Raw genomic sequence first — 21,055 nt, forward strand, 5'->3', positions numbered from 1 at the left:
GTTCAGTTGCAATATTTGCTTGAGTTATTGCTGCCAAATAGGGTTAAACTTTCAGTATAGATATCAAATGGTCCAAAAACGCTGAGATCTTTACTTTAAGCGGTCAATAAAAGTGTGTAAACATACAGTATATTTATTATATAATTGTTTGATTTAAATGAAGGTAAGATAATATTCCATGATGTATTTATACAGAAATCAGATGATTTTTCTTTATTTCATACTCTAGTAAAGCTTCTGTATAGTCCATATGAGTTTTCACTTTTTCAGCTTATCAACTGAAAATTTTATTGAGATCAGATATCTGTGGGAATATAGAGAATTGATGTTGAAGATCTATGGATCCCTTTTCTGCCAAGGTACGGGAAAAATAATTGATAATCTGTAAACTCAATTTTTCAATTTGTAGGATCAAATACAGGAAGAGATGAGTAAATTAAGGGTTCAGATTAGTTAAAGTAAGGATACTAATTCATGAATTCAGAATACAAGTTACTAAAGTAAGGATACAGTCTAGTAAATGGAGGACATGGATTACAAAATTGAGGGAACGGATTATCAATGAATATTATTTTTCTCATACGTGGCACCACGGGTGTGTCGTACAAATCCAAGGCAATGAGGTGAGTGAGGAAAACAACATGGGGAGCTTAATTATGGTCTGTATTTGATTAGCGTTGCCAAATTAAACAATATTTTACATAAGAGCAGTTTTAAAAAATCTATATTTTTCCTATATAGTGAATCTCTCACACAGAGGAATGAGCTCAGCAAACATGCATGCAAATAGCAATTCAGCACTTGGTTGTATTTTAAAAAAGCTCCCAAGCAAAGCCATCTCGGCGTGGAGCGTTAGCCTTGTTACGTGTTGCGCTGGGAGGTATAGGTTGTGCCTCCGAACCCTCTACCATCCAATCACAAAGTAATAGACTTTACGTCGTTTTATGATTGACATGGTAAAAAAGTAAAAAAACATTTGATTTATGTAAAAAAATAAATAATAAAAAATAACAACTAACTTCAGTATGTGTGTTAAGATCATGATCAGTTGATGTTGCCAAAATAGATTTTATCACTAAGTGGAAGTTGCGTGAACTGCCGGCAACGCTCATTCAGCTAATCACAAATGCATCAAATAGATATCCAGCAATGAGCAAGCATGCGAACTAACACAGAAATAGATGCATCGTTGATGCACAGAACTATTGCTAAATGAGAAAACTTGGATATGCTGCTGTCATTACGAACGTGAATTGAGCTTTTCTCGCAGTGTGATTACATATTGTTGATGCTCCTTGAGTGGATACTGGCTCAACATAAATCATTGATCTGAAATAGATCGTTTCGTACACAAAAGATTTGCATAGCTCAATATAAATGTGTTTATTGCAGTATTTTGTCTCTCCCTTGGGACAGAATCCACTAGTCGTGTTCCCCAGGGTAAAATTTTTAAATACAGTTTATGCGTGAGAATTCCTCCCTCGTTATCTACATGGCTCTGATTGGAGAACAAAAGATAAGTTGCGGCCACTCCCATTGACCTGGCAAAAGCAGTGTGTGTTGGTGAAAACGCACTCTTTTCTCCTGACATGTGTAATCTACACAGGAGCGACATTTCCTGTCCCATGTGTTTATCCACACACGGAGGACTGGTTCCTTGCTCATTGTGCTCGCCTGACGCCTCTCACGACTGCCACTCACGCATGTTTTCACAGATGTAGTTGCTGCGTCCCTGTAAGAGCACAAGAGAATCTCCCATGGGGGACCAATAAGAAAGTCGCCTGGTGTGTCTGGAATCACAGTTTTTGGTGAGCCATCGGGGAGCCTTTCCTTGGTGGTGATCTACAGCTGTTCCCCGAGTTCTTTGAATAGTCATTACGGAAAACAGCCTCAACAATGACGAGCTCTTTTTGATGGCTAATCGTAATTCATGACTTCAGTTAAATTGCCCGAGAAGGAAGTCAAGGTAGCTCATACAAATATGCAGTATATCTTCAATGAAATTCCACAACACCGTTACAGTTTTTACGGTAGCGGCTGAAAATACAGAGCTATCTGGCAAACAGAAAATAAAGTTTTGTTCATGTTTGTCCAATGTAAAATTAATTGATTATGGAGTTCTCACAGTAAAGTCGTCAAAGTCCTTTGCTGCTCTCGATATATGTTAATGAACTACCATTAACCTAAAAGAAAGATGAATTATGGATGTTTGCAGAATTGAACAACTCATACATAAGCAGAATCAACAAAAGGATGCAGAATTGTGATAAATTAGGAGCTGCAGACAGTAGTGGAATGGAATGGATAACCAACCACAAATGAGTCCGAAATGCCTCTCACTCAATATGCATTGTTTTGGGATGCAAAATATCTGCCAAATCGGAATCTACTTGTAAATGATGAGTCTGTAGAACAAGTTGAAGAAACTGAATTTTGGGGCATAATAGTTAATAGTAATTTAGTCATTCATTGTTCAATTCACATTTCCTCACGAGGCTCGTGGGCATGCTGGAGCCTATCAAAGCTATCTGTGGATGAGAGGCGAGGCACACCCTGAAGTGGTCGCCAGCCAATCGCAGGGCACAAATAGAAAAACAACCATTCACACTCGCTTTTGCATCTATGGGCAATTTAGTGTGTTCAAATAAGTGACCATGTATGGTCTTGGAATTTGTGAGGAAAAACACAGTATGAGGTGAAAACCCACGCAGGAAAATGTGCAAAATTCATTTCGGGAGCCCGGATTCAAACCCGCGACCTCAGCACTGTACGGTGGATGTGCTCACCAGCTGGCTGCCTGATAATGAGTAAATTACCATGGGCTGAAGACGGATAAAGTAATTCATAAAATGTGAAGGAATTGTGTCATTATAAGGAGCTGCTCTAAATTTGTATCTTTAAATGTAGGAAAAATTTCATTTTAAGTCATGCATTCAAACAACCAGAGGTTTTATCAACCACTGCCACATTATACAGTAGAAAGAAACTGCAAATTGCTCAGAACACGAGAGCACTCTGTTTACTTTGTTGTCCTTTAAGAACAAATGTTGGTTCAATTAATGACTATCTAGGATGGTTGAAAGCAGAGAACAGATTTACTGCCTCATTGTTAAATTTTAGATTGAAGACATTACTGACTAAATTGTCCAGTGTATAATACAAACATTTATCTTTCAGTTTGAATGAACACCAAAGCAACACCAGGTGTGGTACTAAAGGCAGAGTTACTTTACCGAAGATGAAAATAATTTAGCTTAAGTGTCTGTAATGTATAGACCCATGGTAATGTGGAATGCTTTGCCAGGGCATTTCATTAAAAAAAAAAAATTACTCAACTCACCTCGGAAAGTACACAAACATGAACCACAACTGTAACTCAGTGCTATACTGTATATAGGATCAAACATAAAACATGAACCATTACTACGACTACAACTAATACTACTACTAGTAATAATAATAATAATAATAATAGCATTTCTTTTTTAATTCAAATACAATAAAAGAGCTCCATTGACTTTGGCATTGAGCAGACGGGAGGTCCAGAGTTTGATTCCCTCTCAGACCAGCGTGCTGTATAAAGTGTTTACTTGTCAGTCGATGAGAGAGAGGAACAGGACTGAAGTCTCCAACGACCAATATGAATGTCCTTGGATGATGAAAGTCTAAATTATTACAGCGTGCATAACCTCACTCACAGTTGCTGCTGGAGCGCAAGTTAGAATGTAAGCAACAGTTTTCTAACATCCATAGTTCATTAGTTTTACACACAGAAAAAAAAAAATAAATAAATAATATATATATATATATATATATATATATACTCTTATCTGGGAAAAGTCAGTTCAACTGCAGCAAGAACAAAGTGTTTTTCTCTGCAGAACGTGTTTTCACTCACACTCATTAATGTTCACGTCTGTTCATTATTACTCGCTGACAGGGATGAACAGACTATGGCCAGCAGCAATCACCGCTCTCACTAAATATTTACCTGTTTCATTTGACGAGGCCTCAATGAGGCTTGCTTTTTTTCTTTTTATGTATTTATTTTTTTACTCTATGCCCTTTAGGAAAACTGTCTTCATTTCAACTGAGAATGCTTTGTGTTTGTACACTGTTTTGCAGAGATTGTGCCACAGAGAATGAGGGGTTTAGCTTCCAGCAAATCGGACAGGTGGTCTCAGAAAACATGAACAATGGTGTGAGCATTTTGAATATTACAATGCTCTTCTGAGAGGAAATTCCTAAAGGAAGACAAAATGTTTCTAAACGTCATCTGTGAGTAAATGTGTCACCAAGTTTCTTGTTTGAATTTGTTTGGTTATTTATGAATGCAATACATCAGTTATACAATTCAACAGGCAGAGAAAAAAAAATCTTCGATCCTCTCTGTCCTTAGCTATCCTTTCGTTGAATGCAAAGACCAGTGGTAAAGGACAATTGCAATTCCAATTCCTGATGTTGCAATTTGCTCATCTCAACGCTGATAATTAATTACGCTGGTTAATAGATAATTTCAATTCAAGATGAGATTAATTCAAGAATTTTATATCTCTAAATGTATTTTCGACGCTTAAAAAAAAATGTCTTCGCTTTTTTCCAAGCAAATCATGTTTTTGAGATATTTTCATTTGTTTGGTTATTGACCAGTAAAGTAAGACAGAGCCGCCCACAAGCCATCGCCAAAGTCACAAAAATACACATATACAAGAAACAGAAGTGATTTACAACAATGCTGAACCATATTGAAAATTATAAATATTGAAATTATAAATATGGTATGATATTGGTGTAATATAATATAAATATATGTGTATTTGACTGTACACACTGTATTTGTGACTTGATGGCACGTGGGAGTTATTTCACTGGCTTAAACTCTGGAAATTGATTTTTCGTCCGTGAAATCTTTACATTTGATGGGGTGTTCAGTACTTTCTGACGTCGCTGCATAATGCAACGGCAATTCATGTTTTGCTACAAAAACAGTGGCCAAGAATGGCCATTCGTGAAATGTTATGGCAGAACCGCACTCACTGTGAGAGGTTTTCACAGTTCAGTTGATCTTGCCCCTATCCTGTGCAGCGCATGTTCCAATGGAAAACCAATGGAGGTGGTGTGGTCTGGTCTCGGCCAAGTGGACTGGTGTGATGTGGGGTGGGAAGAAGGGAATCCCGTCTTCCCTATCTTGGGTGACCTCTTCCATCTACACCAGATGGCAGATTCCATGTCAGCTTTTTAACATATCCCTACCAGCATAAACAAGGTCAAATTATCAACTCGATTTTATTAGCAAAAAAAAAAAAAAAAAAGGCAATCGGTATAACCAAGATTTGCTGGTCTCTTGCTGTTTGGGCATCTGAAAGAGCCACATCAACTGCCACCTCTCGATGTGGAAGAGCTTGTTTTTTTTTTTCAGATTCTCTCAGACAAGACAGAGCTTATCACCTTGTGGAGGAAACTTATTTCACCGGCTATTATCTGGAATCTGCACCTTTTGGTCACTACTCAAAGCTTGTGACCATTGATGAGTGTGGAGACGTAGATCAGTACAGTGATTACATTACTAGGGATGCCTCACCAATAAACCATAATAAATCCGGCTCAAGTTCCGTCCTTCCTTAAAGGGGAGGTCAACCCCAAATTGTTCTTCACAAGAATATGTTTTCTGAAGGTCTCAAAACTGCCCACAAGCACCATGCAACAGCAGTGTTGTTTTGCAAGGCCCAGTGGTAAATTGAGCAGGATCTTTTGTTCTGAGATCATGTGCCAGATATGTACAGCTAATATGGTACAATATTTGCAAATCTGAGTTAAAATATTTAACTGAGTTTAAAAAAATTAAATTAATCTTCAGCATGAACGCTTTAATTTTGACAGCCCGAGTTATAATGTTCATACAACAGTTGAAAATGGTACTGAAAAGTGATTTTGGTGTTTATTGTTCAATTGTACCAACCAGACCAACGTCCAAGTCGTCAAGAGTGGGTTGGGAAGCATTAATAATTCTTTCAAGACCGCTGACTGTTTGTTACAGTCTGGGTTTGTCCTACTTCTTAAAGCACTAAACTAGACTGTGATGACGAGGAGAGAACTGACTCAAAAACCGCCATTTGGAAGATTTAATGCGGTCATACAAGGAAGATGTGATGTATTTTTTCTCAATACAATATACTATTTTTTAAAGGTTCTTTATGCAGTCACTCAATTAATCTTTTGTATACTGCCCTTTACAATACTTGGTAATTGATAGCCTTTATGTTGTTTTTTTTGCAATTCTGTCTATTTCACAAAGTTAGGAAAAGGGCAGCATGTGTACACGCTTGAATACACGCAGCTACTGGAGAAAGCATGTACAAAACCGTTTCAGTCAGATTCAATCATTGATATCGGAATTAAGTGACAGCACCGAGCTCTGTTGGCGAGAGGTGAGAGACTAGAGTATGCTTTCGTCTAAAAATTGCATGTGAAAAAAACTATTTTTATTAACTGGCTCCCTCCACTGTTAACAGTACAAACAATGAACAGGAAAGCCAAACAAGAGCAAAAATATTTAATATGTGTATGCTCTCTTGCTTGTTTCTATTTTAAATTTGATCATCTTACACAAAGATGCATTGTTAAAAAACTTGAATCATAACAGCCCGCAGGGATAGCTTGCATGTGAACTCTGACCCTAATGGTTGTAAATGTAGAATAGCAAGGGCTAACAGTCAGGATTCACTTGCTTGTCTAGGACGCCCATTTCGATAGAATAATTGCTTTTTGTTCTCAGCGAAGGTCATCTCTGACTCAGAGCTGATGCTCTCCCATGACGGATATATCATGCTTGTTGGTGCAGCTCGCTCAATCTACTTCTCTATTAAATAGGCCAGCTCAGGTTAGTTTGGTATATCTCTTACTTAAAGTTGCCTCAGAAGCTGAGTGGCACTCTTCAGTTTGACTCTATCATTCTCCCGAACGTCCAGTTAAGAAGTTCCTTTTTTAAACTAACCCTAATTCATATCCACTCATCCGCATCGTGGCCTTCATGAAGAAACGTCTCTTTTCTGTTGCCCGCATCAAAGGAGAAAACTTGGAGGAAATAAGGAAAGCACATGTCGTCCACCACAGAAACCTCTAATTTAACCACTCCTATTCCCGGCATGAGGACCAAGGACCTCGGAGTTGTTTAATGAAAACATTTCGGTCACAAATGAGGTGGTGATCTTTGAACCTTGCTTTATCGGACACTGCCATCCAATCAGAAGCATTCCCCCCTTAAAATGCCATCAAAAGGGACTCAAGGAAACTCTCTAATTGGTGAAAACCCACACGTGTGGTGCAGCCTCCCCACATAAAGTTCCGCTTCAGCTTGGCCACAGCAAAGACGGTGACCGACTGTTTCAGTAGGCTGTGGGCACAGGGGTTGTTTAAACATCAGCCGTTAAAGATAGAAAAACAAATTGAAGGTCATTCTTGGAGCGTTCCAAAATGATGTAATCAGTGTAAAATGCATTGCAAAGAAATTTGCACTCTGGATCAACCACATGAAATTTGGCCGTACATTAATTTATTTTCAACAGTCTATTTTCCTCTTTTAGTAGCCTTTCACCTGGCTGCCAAGCTTCCAGTCTCGTGTATTTAGTTTTTATTTTGTGTGTCAAATCAGATTTCAGCTCCTCTATGTTGATTTTAAGAGCCTGTAGCAATTTGCATATAATACCACTCAAAATGTCTGATGGAGGAGGAGGGAAAAAAAGAATTACTATCGGACATTCTAAAAAAAATAAATTTTCAAGAAGAACTGTTTAACAAAAACTGGACATTGTGAGGAGAGGTTGCCCAACAATGAAGCTGCCTGGCTTGTTTGATCCAGGAAAATGATTTATTCAATATTTCCAGAAGCAGTATTAGCCCTAAAACTATCCCAGTGGTTTTGAGAATCAAAGAAAGTATAAATAATCTCAACATCATACATCAATCTCTGGTGATGCCTTTTAATCCAAGTTTGATTCTTTTTGTGATGTTATTAAATACATATTCATTGAGAACTGCTCAAAATTATGCAGTAGTGTCAATGTTTGTAGTTGTTTGGAGGAAGATAAAGATTTACAACGTTGTTTGTTCATTTTGTAAAAATATTATTCATCCCCGAAATAGCTCTCTCTCGCACTCTCTCTCTGCATTGTTTTATTATTTGTTTTGTGTGATATTTTGTACAATTGCAAAATCATAATGTGGGCATTGTGGTGAGTATAAGCTCATTTAACGGGATCATTTGGCCAGGATGGTCCATTTTCACTAATAATCTCAATTTATGTATTCTTTAGTTAGGACAATTACAGTAGTTTGCATTATCAATTACATCAATTTGTTTTGGAGGAATCAATAAAAACTGGCACCTTGAATAATGCCCTTTGTTACTGAGGAATATGGCCATGCCCTCCTCTCTTCATATCTTGGTGGGAGTCACAAAAGTGACTGAAGACAATTTGTCCATTCAAAAGATTGTTCTTTGGCCCACTTCAATCTCTGAAAATATTACTTGGTAAAAAATTATTAGTCTTTCCATGGCTAAGGTGCAGTTGCTGTCAAGTCTGTTGTTTTCTTTCATAAGTCACCAAGATATTTAAAATGTTTGCCGCGTAATGTGCAGAGCGGGCTTTGTACGTGGTCTGTTTTTTTTTCTTACTCATTTCGCTAGAGTGTGTGTTTAACATTAAATTAGCCTAATGCGACCACAACAATTAGAATCTTGACATGCGTAAATTGTTCAATGTAACAAAGAGAAGCCAGTCACTTTTGAAAATAAAATAGTAAAACAAATTGCGTTATGTTTGTTGTTATGGTAACAGTTGTGTTTTGCTGAGCTATGTTATTTCCGAGGTTTTTGAATGCATCACGTGACTCGCGGGACGGGAGGGCTGTGCAAGTGAGAGAAGGAGCGAACAGAGAGGGAGAGAGGATGTTCTGTGTGACTTTTGACGAAAAACGGTTGTTACTCTGTGTTGTAATAATAAAAGGAAGATAACTAAAGTAATATCTGACTTTCAAAGTCGTTACAATGTTTTTCAGCCTTGAATAATAAATAAACTGGGAGGACTGCAAGTTCTCATCTGATCTTTTATCTGTGCTGCTGCCCTGGCCCGTTCAAAAGTGGTCCACGGTACTGTGGTTGGACACCGCCACTTTAAACGGCCGCACTCGGCTGAAGGATCTGAAGTCCGGTGATGTAAAACTTTCCAAGTCCAACTTTAAAATTTCAACAAGCCAGCCTACAAAAAAGGGCGGCCCAAAAAAGCCCTTAAATTACGACTGATTCTTTTAGGTGACTGATGACATTTTTACATCCAGACCTATTATATCACTGCCAATGTTCAGCACACTCTTTAAGTGCCTACTGATGGCCCATTTCCAAAATTCCACCCACTTTTGTGAAATAAAACCATCCATCCATCTTCTATACCGCTTCTCCTCACTAGGGTCGCGGGGGGAGCTGGAGCCTATCCCAGCAATCTTCGGGCAGTAGGCAGGGGACACCCTGAACTGGTTGCCAGCCAATTGCAGGGCACACAGAGACGAACAACCATCCGCGCTCACACTCATACCTAGGGGCAATTTAGAGTGTTCAATCGGCCTGCCATGCATGCTTTTGGAATGTGGGAGGAAACCGGAGTACCCGGAGGAAACCCACGCTAGCACGGGGAGAACATGCAAACTCCACACAGGATGGCCGGAGCCGGGATCGGACCCACGCCCGATGCTGTCTCTCACTGTGAGGCCATCGTGCTAACGAGTCGGCCACCGTGCCGCCCTTTTGTGAAATAAATAAACGAAAAAAAACTACATTGGGTAGGACACATTTTGTTTTAATTACAGCTGCTTCCTTGTTTGCTAGTCAGATTGCTTCTTTAATTGGCTTCATTCCAGTCATGTCACTGTCCACAGATCCAAAAGGCTCCAAGGATGTGCAGCTTTCCCAATACAGATGAAGACTTTTGGTCATAAATATTGAATATGTTTAATATTTAAGATTGTCTGCCTTGACCCGTTTGGGAACTTATTATCGGGACAAATCCATTTTTAACACACCCCAGAACAAAAGATAATCTTGGAGGAAAAGCTTATAAGACATAAGCTAGTCGGGCGCTTGACGTCCTTGATCAGGAAGGAGCAAAATCATGATCCAGCCTGATTGTCTTAATGTGTGTGCCCAGCCTTGGTCAATCAAAGTGCAAAGACTCTCCATTCAAACCCACGTTCACATTGTCTCTGAATGAGAACACAACTTAAGCTGCCTGCACTGAATTCAAGCAAAGCCCAATTCCAATGAAGTTGGGACGTTGCGTAAAACATAAATAAAATTAGAATGTTTGGAAAATTCCTGGGCGGCACAGTGGTCGACTGGTTAGCACGATGGCCTCACAGGGCAGCGGTCGTGGGATCGATTCCGGCTCCGGCCTTCCTGTGTGGAGTCTGCATGTTCTCCCCCGTGCCTGTGTGGGTTTTCTCCGGGTACTCCAGTTTCCTCCCACATTCAAAACATGCATGGCAGGTCGATTGAACACTCTAGATTGCCCCTAGGTATGAGTGTGAGCGTGAATGGTTGTTCGTCTCTGTGTGCCCTGTGATTGGCTGGCAACCATGGTTGTTCAGGGTGTACCCTGCCTGCTGCCCGAAGACAGCTGAGATATGCTCCAGAACCCCCTTGTGAGGAGAGACGGTACAGATAATGGATGGATGGATGGAAAATTCCTCAAGTAAACTGGTTCATTAGAAACAGGTGATTTTCATGATTTAGCCTAAAAGGAGCTCAGGCTCAGTTGTTCAGGAGCAAGGATGGGGAATGGTTCAGCACTTTGTGAAGAATTGTACGAGCAAATAGTAACAAGAGTTTAAGAATGTAAACAAGTGATGTGCATACACCACGAACATTCTAAAAGCGTTGACTTTCTTTTTTAGAGTATTATAGTATTTGTAGTAAATCACATGCATATCAACAAGGTGCAGATTATTTTCTGATTGACTTTTTTTTTGACAATTTTATTTCATTCTGTGTTCACACAGAGTTCACATCGCAATAAGAATTTGTCATTGGGAAGAAGTGGTTTGGGGCATTTACGACTAATTTAGATGTTAATTGGGATCATTTATGACTTTTAGCTTCCCTTGGAGAGTAATGTAATGCAGGCTTCCTCGTGTTCACGCATGCTGTACTCTCTAGGGAGGTCTTGGAACAAGATGGATGTAACTTGACTCTGTGTGTCACAAATCCGAAAACCTCGAGGGCTGGCTAACCTCTGCTCCTCTGGCTCTCCGCTCCGCTTGTCCCTGATGGGTGTTTTTTTTCCCCCTCATTTGCTCTCCTCTGAGATGCGGGGCTTACTGAGTCATGATTACACACAGGCACCCAGTGACAGAGGACGTCAGTTGGCTGTCAAGTATTCAAGAAACTCCAGCTGAATCAACAGTCCAGGAACACATAACACAGATACAGCAGCTTACATGCTTTCACATACAAAATGTACTGCCTCTGACAATTTTATCCCCAAAAAAATTGGAAAACATTTATATAGAGGGGCTTTTTTACTTTTCAAACCAATATTTGCTGATGTGAAAATTCTGGTCTGAAGCCCCCTCTGCAGAATAAAACGGCTCCTCACACATCTGACGCACTGCAGAGGTAAGAATATTATCTCTTGTCCCTGTTCTAGGTTCATCCAATCCCTTGTCTTTCACTCCCTTTTAGTTCACTGACGCTGGAAGCAAGCCAAGCAAAATGTTGACCCGGCTTCCCTCGTGGAGCTGCTCCTGCAGGACATCTGCTCCCAGCACCACAGCAGCAACAGACAACCTCCAGCTGTCCAGAGTCAACCGGTAGTAATTAGTCCAAACCAGAATTCAAAGCATCTAAATTTGATTGAACCAACGGCACACAAGGCTGGCTGTATGTGTGTGCTGATCTGTGACTGAGAATATAAATAACTTTCAGAACAGCTCCTAAAATGCAGATCAAGATCACAATTTCCAACTTATCTCATCGGCACCACAAATATGTTATTTAATGTTTTAACTTGGAAATACTGCGATAACAGCCGAGCGGTCAACGACAAGGATTTCGGTGCGACCGCGTTCGAACGGCGCTGGTTCGATCCCCACCAGGCTTGCTTCACGCATTTTCTCTGGCTGCCAGGATGGCCGAGTGGTCTAAGGCGCCGCGTTCAGGACCCAGTCTCCCCAGGAGGCCTGGGTTCGAATCTCAAATTTCCCCATTGTGGGACTAATAAAGGGAATATTATTATTATTATTATTACTGGAAATATCTCGTATTAAAGTAATGCTTTGAGATGGAACTTTTTTTTAGATTTACTTATTTATTCATTTATTTAGTAACATGCTAAATATAGTGGCAACGTTGTTTGGGGGTTTTGGTCTCTGCAGCACAAGGATGTCACACCTGCAACATAAAGATCCACTCTGGTTTTTAATGCAGCCCACCAAGCATTTACATTATCATTAAAGGCCTCTACATATCCATCCGGCTGATGTGGCCAATTGTCACGTTGGCCTTGAAGTCTGACCGAAGAACACACCACAAAAGCAGACAGAGATATCAACTACTCCAGACCGTTTGCACATGCGTGAGAAGTTACCCCTCCATGCCTGGCATTGCCAATAGCGACGATAGTCAATGCATAGCCTTTGACAGTGATGTTGAATATCGGCGATTGTGATAATGTCCATAGAGGTGATGTAAAAATGATCATAGTTCATTTGGTTCTTGAGAAATTGATTGAACTTTCATAATTTTTCCATTTTCGGCATTTACGGTTCTTATCCAGTGCACTAATTCGCTCGGTGACAGCAATCAAAGGGATCATTTGTCCCGACAGCAAGACCCGATTGTATGTGTTGAATCGCACGAACACCTCCCCCAGATGCTCCAACAACGGCTCAGACTTTACGACGTGGTGCACTACACCAAACAAACGATGTGTACCGACTTTCCGATGGCGGATTGGTGTGTTGAGGCCTTAAGAGTCCTTTAATATATTTTCCATGGATTTATGCATCAGATCCAACCCCCCCCTCAAAATTTGTTAATAAAAATGCAACTTTAATTTAATTAAACAATGAAGTAATTAATACAATTAAGAAGTGTTGCCATTAGTTTATCATTCAAATTGAATGACTTTTTGGTGTATTTTACAAACGCATTCACTTTTAAACCATCTATTTTAAAAGTCTAATGTGGCCCTTGAGCGTAAACATTGGCCCAACCCTAAACGAAGAGATAACCCACGGAATGACAAAGAGCTATTTGGGGCCAAGCCTGAGACAACCCTCAAGGACAGTGACCCTCAATTTCAGTGACAAATTAATCTAGAGGGAGTTGGAATAAATGCTTTGAATGTGTATTTGTCCTTGTATCTTTGACCTTGTTGTGGGGTTTTTCACATTTCTTCAGTGTCAGAATGTTAGGATTCAAGGCAAAGTAGCTCTGCATTACAGCATATTGTCAAAGTATTAAATGCAGACTTTATTAGACTGCCGTTGAGGTTAGAGAAGAGTCATTCCTCCAGAAAAATAATTTCCCTTGGTATACATGAAATGGAAATTTATGTGGGTAGAGATGTGTCGCAGGCCAGAGGCGCCGTTCTCTTGACCAGTTAGTCAAATAACCAGTGAAATGCTGTATAATTTTTCGAATACTTGATAAAACTTCTCGATGCAAACCATTAAAAAATCACTACTCATGAAAAAGAATGTGTTTAGGGGCCCTAACCACCTTTGGTCATGAAGTTACATGTGTTATTTCAAGCAAAATTAAGGATGATGCACGGTTCGGCGTGGGAATTGTGATGAAAACATTACAATTGTGATCAAAAGTTTGCATATACATGTAAAGAAAAAAATGTCGTGGCTCTCCAGTTATTTCTAAAACTCAGATTTTTCTCTGATAGAGAGATTCAAACAGATATTTCTGATACACAAACACATTAAGGAAGTTTGGAGCTTTTATGACCTTATTATGGGTTAACAGAAAAACAAACCAAATCTGCCGGTTGAAAAATATACATACAGCGATATGAATGAGCAATTTTGGTGACTGAGAAAGTTTTGTCGATGAAATGAGCTTCACAGCATGGCCTCTTAACTTGTGAGTGACAATCTAGTAACGACTCTCAGCTGATTTAAATATGCTCATTGGATGCAAATGCCCTTAATGCTATAATGGGAAAGTCAAAGGAGCTCAGCATGGATATGAAACAGACAGACATCGTTTACTTGAACAAGTTAGGAAAATCACTTGGAGCAATTTCATAGCAGCTGCAGGTCCCAAGCGCAACAGTGCAAACAATCGTGTGCAAGTATAAAGTGCATGGCACTGTTTTATCACTATCACCTGCTGCGGAGAAAAAAAAATGGTCACTAGGGTGAAGGTGGAGAAGGAACTGGTGCTTACACAGAGTAAATGAGATTATGAAAAGGTAGGATTGCCTTCAAATTCTTCAAGATGATCTAAAATCATCTGCCCGACAGTTGGGTCTCGGGCGTTACATCCCAAAAGTTATTGTCTGAAAAGTGATGTCTGTCATCTGAGGTGCCCAAGTTTTACCCTAAGATGGGCGCTTAGCCTTATTTTCCACCCTCCTTCCGTCCGCAATCTGGGCAGCCTTTTGTCATCATCCCTCTGACTTTATTCATAAAAAATAATTGTGCTTTATCCCCATCCATCCTCATTTGTTTAAAATGCTTCCATCCTTACATTGCATCAGAGATACTCTTTTATATTTGAGGCTTGTACCCCATCATCCATTGACCCTCTAAGGCCACCACACTTGCCGCTAGTGAAGCTTCAAATTTGCTTCATGGACCAGTTGTTGTACTTTCGGACTCCTCTGGATGGAACTTTATGTTCAACGTGCTCAAAACACTCAGACTTGCCATTTCAACTCCTTTACTTAAGCCAACAGCGCCATCTTGAGGAGTTAAAAAAAAGGCAACCACTGATTCAGAAAGCAAAACTGAAGCTTCATTTTCCTATTACTACTTGCCGCTACTGCTCGACAGACAACGTAAACAAATCATTGTTTATGCTTGTAAAACAGATGAAAGTCGAACAAAATCATGGCTACAAATACAGGCTGAAATAACTTTTAGTCACCGGGTACATATGTCCACATTATAAGAATAATGCTTATGTGTACTGTTTTCTCATAGAGACCAGGGGTGTCAATTTTATCACAATAAATCTCCAATACTCTTTCAAAGAATTTTGGCAGTTCACTAGACATCTGTTGAAACAGTTCCGAGGCAGCATTAGCAGTCAGAGATTTTTGGAGCACTTGGGCATCACTTAATTGCGCATACAAAGTCTCACCTGTGACGATGTGATAGCTCTAGTATATTTACTTGACAGACAGTTCACTCAGTATTGGGCAGATGGCATGGAATTATGCCGTTGAGGTTGTGAGAAGTTATTTGAATCACAATGTCATTTGCAAGTTTGTGGCGGTGATGCATTTCCGATGAACTACAGTATGAAAGCGGGTGAATGCTTTTGATGGTAAAACCTTTGATCAGATCCTTGAGTCCTGTTTTTCCACTTCGCATTACCAAGCTGCAGCCAAATAATGCACAATTTCTGAAGAGTTAAATCATCCTAGAATTTTTACAACTGGGATAGTTTCACATGACAAATATAAGAGAGCAGAATCCAGCACAACTTGTACCAGCTTTCAATTTGCTATGACAAGCGATTGCTAAATGCACAGTTTATAATGTATTCATTCAGTTCAAGAGTTATTTATTTCTGACCTTTGTCATTAAATGGATTACATCGCTACCATTAGATTTTCGGTAGTTTAGTTCCCATTGAATTGATCTTTCAGCTTTTGGATATTTTTCGGGGTGAAAAAAGCGTTCAAGTTTCGTGGTTTGTACTCTTGCTTTCAACGTTTCACACTTCATGACAGGTGCACTCTTGAAATAGTTATGTAGCACTACATGAGGAAAATAGTCTTCACACTGACAGTTTCTCTGTCCAATTTAGAACTTACCTGAGATTTAGTTTCTGATATAGCTGCGCACATTTAAAACAGGTACATTTAAGCGGGTTAGGCACAAACTGGTAATCAGGTTGAATTTGAGTATGTTTGACCGCCTTGTATATGTTCTTGTAGTCAAAGTCAGCATAAGTCTGATTATTGGAATGTTTTACGACCATTAAAACTCTTGGAAACATCTATAGAACCGCGTGCGACCTTAAATAAACCCTGACGAAAAAAAATCAATAATCAACACGTTTGCAGACTTTCCCTGCTCAGTTATATGCCGGCTTAAGGACTTTGTCACCTGATGTGACTCAAACCATCCGCATCTAAACACCACCAACACCATCTGCAAAGAGATGCTGCAGATGTTTGAACAGTTGTGTGCTAGTCAAGAATGTTCAACATGTATTTTTGAAGGAGTCCCATTTTTAATGATTTATAAAGATAAAGATGGTCTTTATTAATCCCACAGTGGAGAAATTCATAAATGGCGTCTTTATATGCAAAAGTGGTTGTTTAATTGTCAAATGTTTTTACAATTGCAAGCAGTACATCTTGAAAACAATTACTGTATATTGTGCAGTCACTTTGAATGCAAAGATCATTTCCCATAACAGTTTAAAACAAAGAGTCCTGAAATATTCACCAGCCTTTTCAAATCTGAAACGACCGTGGGGATCAGTTGTGATCATTTCAAGGCCTTTATAGAGAATGTAAAAATGGGACTGGTTGCAAGAGTGGTGACATTTCACTTCTCAAGGCAACAGGCCCAACTGCTTGGGTCGTTTTGTTTGTATAAATCAGCAGCCCATGACGTCATTTCAGGGAAAAGATACAGAGGCGTATGGATTCTGACTTTCATTTATTCCAATTGAACGGACTGCGAGCAAAAATAAATATTTTCTTTTTTTAAGATTGTGTTGTGGGATGTTGTAATAGGTATATTCAATAGTTTGGATCCCGTGCTTTTGAATCTGGATTAGATTTTTTAAAGACAGAGGAATAGCTCCTGCAGTCAACTCTGTGGATTATTCAGCTTTTTATGTGAACACGTTCACCAGTGAGCCGGTACTACAAAGGAGGCAAAGTTTATACATCCCGAGAGACAATTTAATTATTGTAACATTGAATGGAAAAACGTAGTCTGTGTGTCTTTTTTGCAGTTTAGATTGTTTCTTTGTTCATGTATCTAGTCCTGTGTTCCAAACTTGTGCAGTTAAAGTTTGTTCCTTGATTTGTGCCTCGAGTTTGTCTTTTAAACTTGTGTACTGTAGTTTCGATTTGATTGCTTTCCTTGCGCTTCCTTTGATTTGGTCTTTCCGGTATGCTGCTATGTCCCTTCGTTATCGTTCTTTGTTGTGATTCTGTTTATCTTTTTTTATTTGTGTGCTGTTTTATTCAGTTCATGTATTTCTTATTATGCCGTCTAGCTCCAGTCATGTCTCCGTTCGTTCACCTCAGTTGTTTGGTTCTCACTGCTTATTGTTTTCTCCGTTGATATTTTGTTGGCGTAGTTTTTCATTTGTGTTTTGTTATCAATGCTCAAGTGTGTCGTGCCTCTTTTGTTTCAGCAAAACTCTTATTGTATTGCCCATACTATATTCGGTGGGCATGTTCACAACATGCTGATCACAAAAAAGGTAGAAACAAACTCTTAAAAGTTCACTGTTTTGTTAGGTTTGGTTCTTAAATTGTCTAAGTGCATAATCTCCTGTGGGGTTTGAAAGTTCAAACAAAATGCATTAAAAATAGCGACCAGTGAACGCGTTAACAGCGCTTACTTTTTCCTTCATACTTTTTTTTTTCTTTGCACTCTGGGCCAGTCGGAGCCTTCCCCTCATCTCAACCCCTTTGCGGCCCTACTGTTTGTCATGATTACGAAAGTCATATTCTGCCTTGGCCCAGCAGTAGACGTCTGATGCAGGATTAGATGCAGAACCCTCTCCCCCCTTCCTTCAAAAAAAATCAAGTGATTTTTACCTGGCTGTTAAAAGTGGGTGCCAAATGTTGGACTATTTTGTGTTTAGACCAAATAATGTTGGAGGCACTATACTAAACATTTTGGACCCGTTTGAAATTGTGAAAAGAAATGGATGATTTCTCCTCGAATGGATGCCACTGATGTTATTGTGTATTTCCTAAACATCATATGTGCAACCTAACTTCTAATTCACCGTCAAAGGTATATTTACTCAACCAACTGCTTTAAATGCATTATTTGACTATATTCATTATACATCAGAGTCATACTCTAAATGCACTTAGAACAGGCGTGGGCAAACTACGGCCCGGGTGCCACATGTGGCCCGTTAATCCGACCCGCCGAACATGAAACAAATTAAATGAATAAACCTTGTTAATGTTTTAATTTCTAAATACTATGGTATGTCAAAGAAAGATATTTTGTTGTAATGCTTTTGTTCATTTTCATTTAAAATTGAATGCATTTTGAGGTGATGTTACCAGAACACTCCATCCGTCTGCTCCTGGTCAGGTCCCTTGGTCAAATTTTAGAACACATTTTGGCCCACCAATCAAAAAATGTTCCCACCCCTGACTTTGAAGAAGTATACAGATAATTGTGGGTATTTAAAACTGCGGGATAGACATTGTTGCACTGGTGTGACATAATCAGATTCAAAATTTTCAGTTTCATAGTTTCTCGTGGTGAGTTGCACACCAAGAGCCTATAAATGTTACTCATTATGTAAACTGGAGAAAATGTTTACACACAACTAATATTATTTCATTTTTCCAGCTAGGTTGATCTTGACCTTCCTACTTTTCTTTCTTTATGACAATAATCTCATTTCATGCGTTAAACATTCATCATACTTGTTACTGTCTCACTGCTTTCAAGGTACTTGTCATTTTTCATGCAAATATTGAGTACCACACAATATGGCCCAATCAATCAGCCACCAAAGCTTTTGAAATCAACAATAAGCAGGATCATCCACAATGGTCAAACAAATGATTACAATTTTTGTTGTGCAGCAGAATAGGCATGACTTCAGTCTAGAAGCTTTGAGCTTTCCTACCAACTGCAGCAAAATGTGCAATGGCAAAGTAAAAGCCTGAAGATGTGAATTCTCAGTGGAGAAAAACCTTCGCTGAAGCCCCGAGTGACCCCTTTACAGCAGCGAAGCAACTGGATGATGGCACTGGTTCTCTTGAAATGTCTGAGTGTCGCTCCAGTAGTGTAATCAGTTGGAGAGGAGGTTGACACCACTTTCATCTGCGGGAATAAAGAGTGTTTGAGCCGTCAATCATTTGAAACCACACTCGGGCTGGTTCAACTTCTGCATCCAGATTGCATTTAAAGTTACTAAGCCACAACAGCCTTGTCTTACTTTTTAAAGATATTACGGTGACAATGTCTACTCGTGTGGATAAATGATAATTATTTTATATGTAATATTGGTCTGATTTACTCAGAAAAAATTTTAATTATCTTTTCACATTTTTTTAAATACTATAATAAATGGAATTTCTATTTCGTAACTCTCATTATGAGGTGGTTAAAGTCCGACGCTGCTAAGTTCGAAATATGAAGAATCCATATCCATTAAGATTTATGAGAAGATAAGGCCGATGAGCGAACAGAAAAAAAAAATATCAAAAACACAAGGGACACTGGCGAGAAAGGCAGAGAGGGAAAAACACAGGGGCTTACTATTTGAGGAGTGGCTTGGTTGGCTGGCTAAATGTGAAGGTGAGCAGAGGAATGATGAGCAGGCCGGCGCTATGTGCTTCCTGCTGGATCTGAGTATGCTCAGCCCATTCAGACATGATTAGGAGGTGTGTGGTGGTCGAGTGCATGTAATGTCAGATGGACCCAAGCAAAGTTAAACAGAGAAGCCAAGTAGAGGAGCAAAATTTATCTAAAAAAAAAAAATATATATATATATATATATATATATATATATATATATAATAGACAATAACCTGAGACTGACTGGAAAAAAAACCAAACAAAAAAAAAAAAAAACAGGGAACTAAATACAAATAGAGTGAGAAGATAACAAGCCACACCTGTACATTCCCTACATCTGGGGGGAGCGGATAAGTAGACAAAGGAGCAGTGCTGATGTGGAGATGGTGGAAAAGGTGGAGATCAAAATTGCAAGGAGACTGAGAGGACATAAACAAGAGACACAAGAAAGTAAGACATACCAGGAAACAAAAGTGAATCCGCTGAAACAAATGCAAAAGTCAACAAAAACATGGATCATGACATCCTCTTTTTAATCTCCTTTTTTTTCCTGATAGTCTATTTATAGTATCGAAAATTACCAACAGCAGTATTTAATAAAGTGAGTTTAGTGTCTCGTCAGTCTTGAGAGGAGTGAAAGTATCCTGCAAAATTAAGGTGTTCATTTGTCTGACACACAACAATCTATTTCAATTGGCCTCCGCATGAGTAGAATGCATGTCTCTTTCTTTCGCTTCTTAATTTCATCTTGTCTGGATGCGACGGTGTTAAATACGGATGTGATGTACATGTACTTGTGTATTAAAGCGTGCAGCCTCAAACACCAAACACACTTTAATATGGGCTCTAATCTCAGCATGGTGTCCTTTGATTGGATTTGTGTTTCATGTTCCAAAATAAACTGCTCAAGGGTTTTGACCCATACTGAATTCTTCCAAAGATTTTAAGCATGCATGGCTGCATTTCACTAAAGCCCTGATTATAGACTGCAAATGATCCAAAACCTCAGAACAGTATTAGAATTTGATTGGAGTACCCCATTAATGAGCCTGAGTTCAAGCTGAGTTCAGAGTTAAAGTCTTGCAATAAGTGGAAAGTCTTTTTCGACCTGTGAGCCAATTAGGGCCTTCATCATGCAAGATGACTGAAAATGTCTGAAAAATTTAACATTTCTGGTTGAACCACAACTTGAGGAAATCCTTGCACCAGTGGCTCTATGTCCCCATGCACACATACACACTTGCACACATATGTGCACACACACACGACTCTTTTAGTTGCAAGTTACTGACCCTAATCC

The sequence above is a fragment of the Idiotropiscis lumnitzeri genome, chromosome 9, assembly GCF_059441095.1.
Source record: "Idiotropiscis lumnitzeri isolate Australia: NSW breed Sydney's pygmy pipehorse chromosome 9, RoL_Ilum_1.0, whole genome shotgun sequence".
NCBI classification, from domain to species: domain Eukaryota; kingdom Metazoa; phylum Chordata; class Actinopteri; order Syngnathiformes; family Syngnathidae; genus Idiotropiscis; species Idiotropiscis lumnitzeri.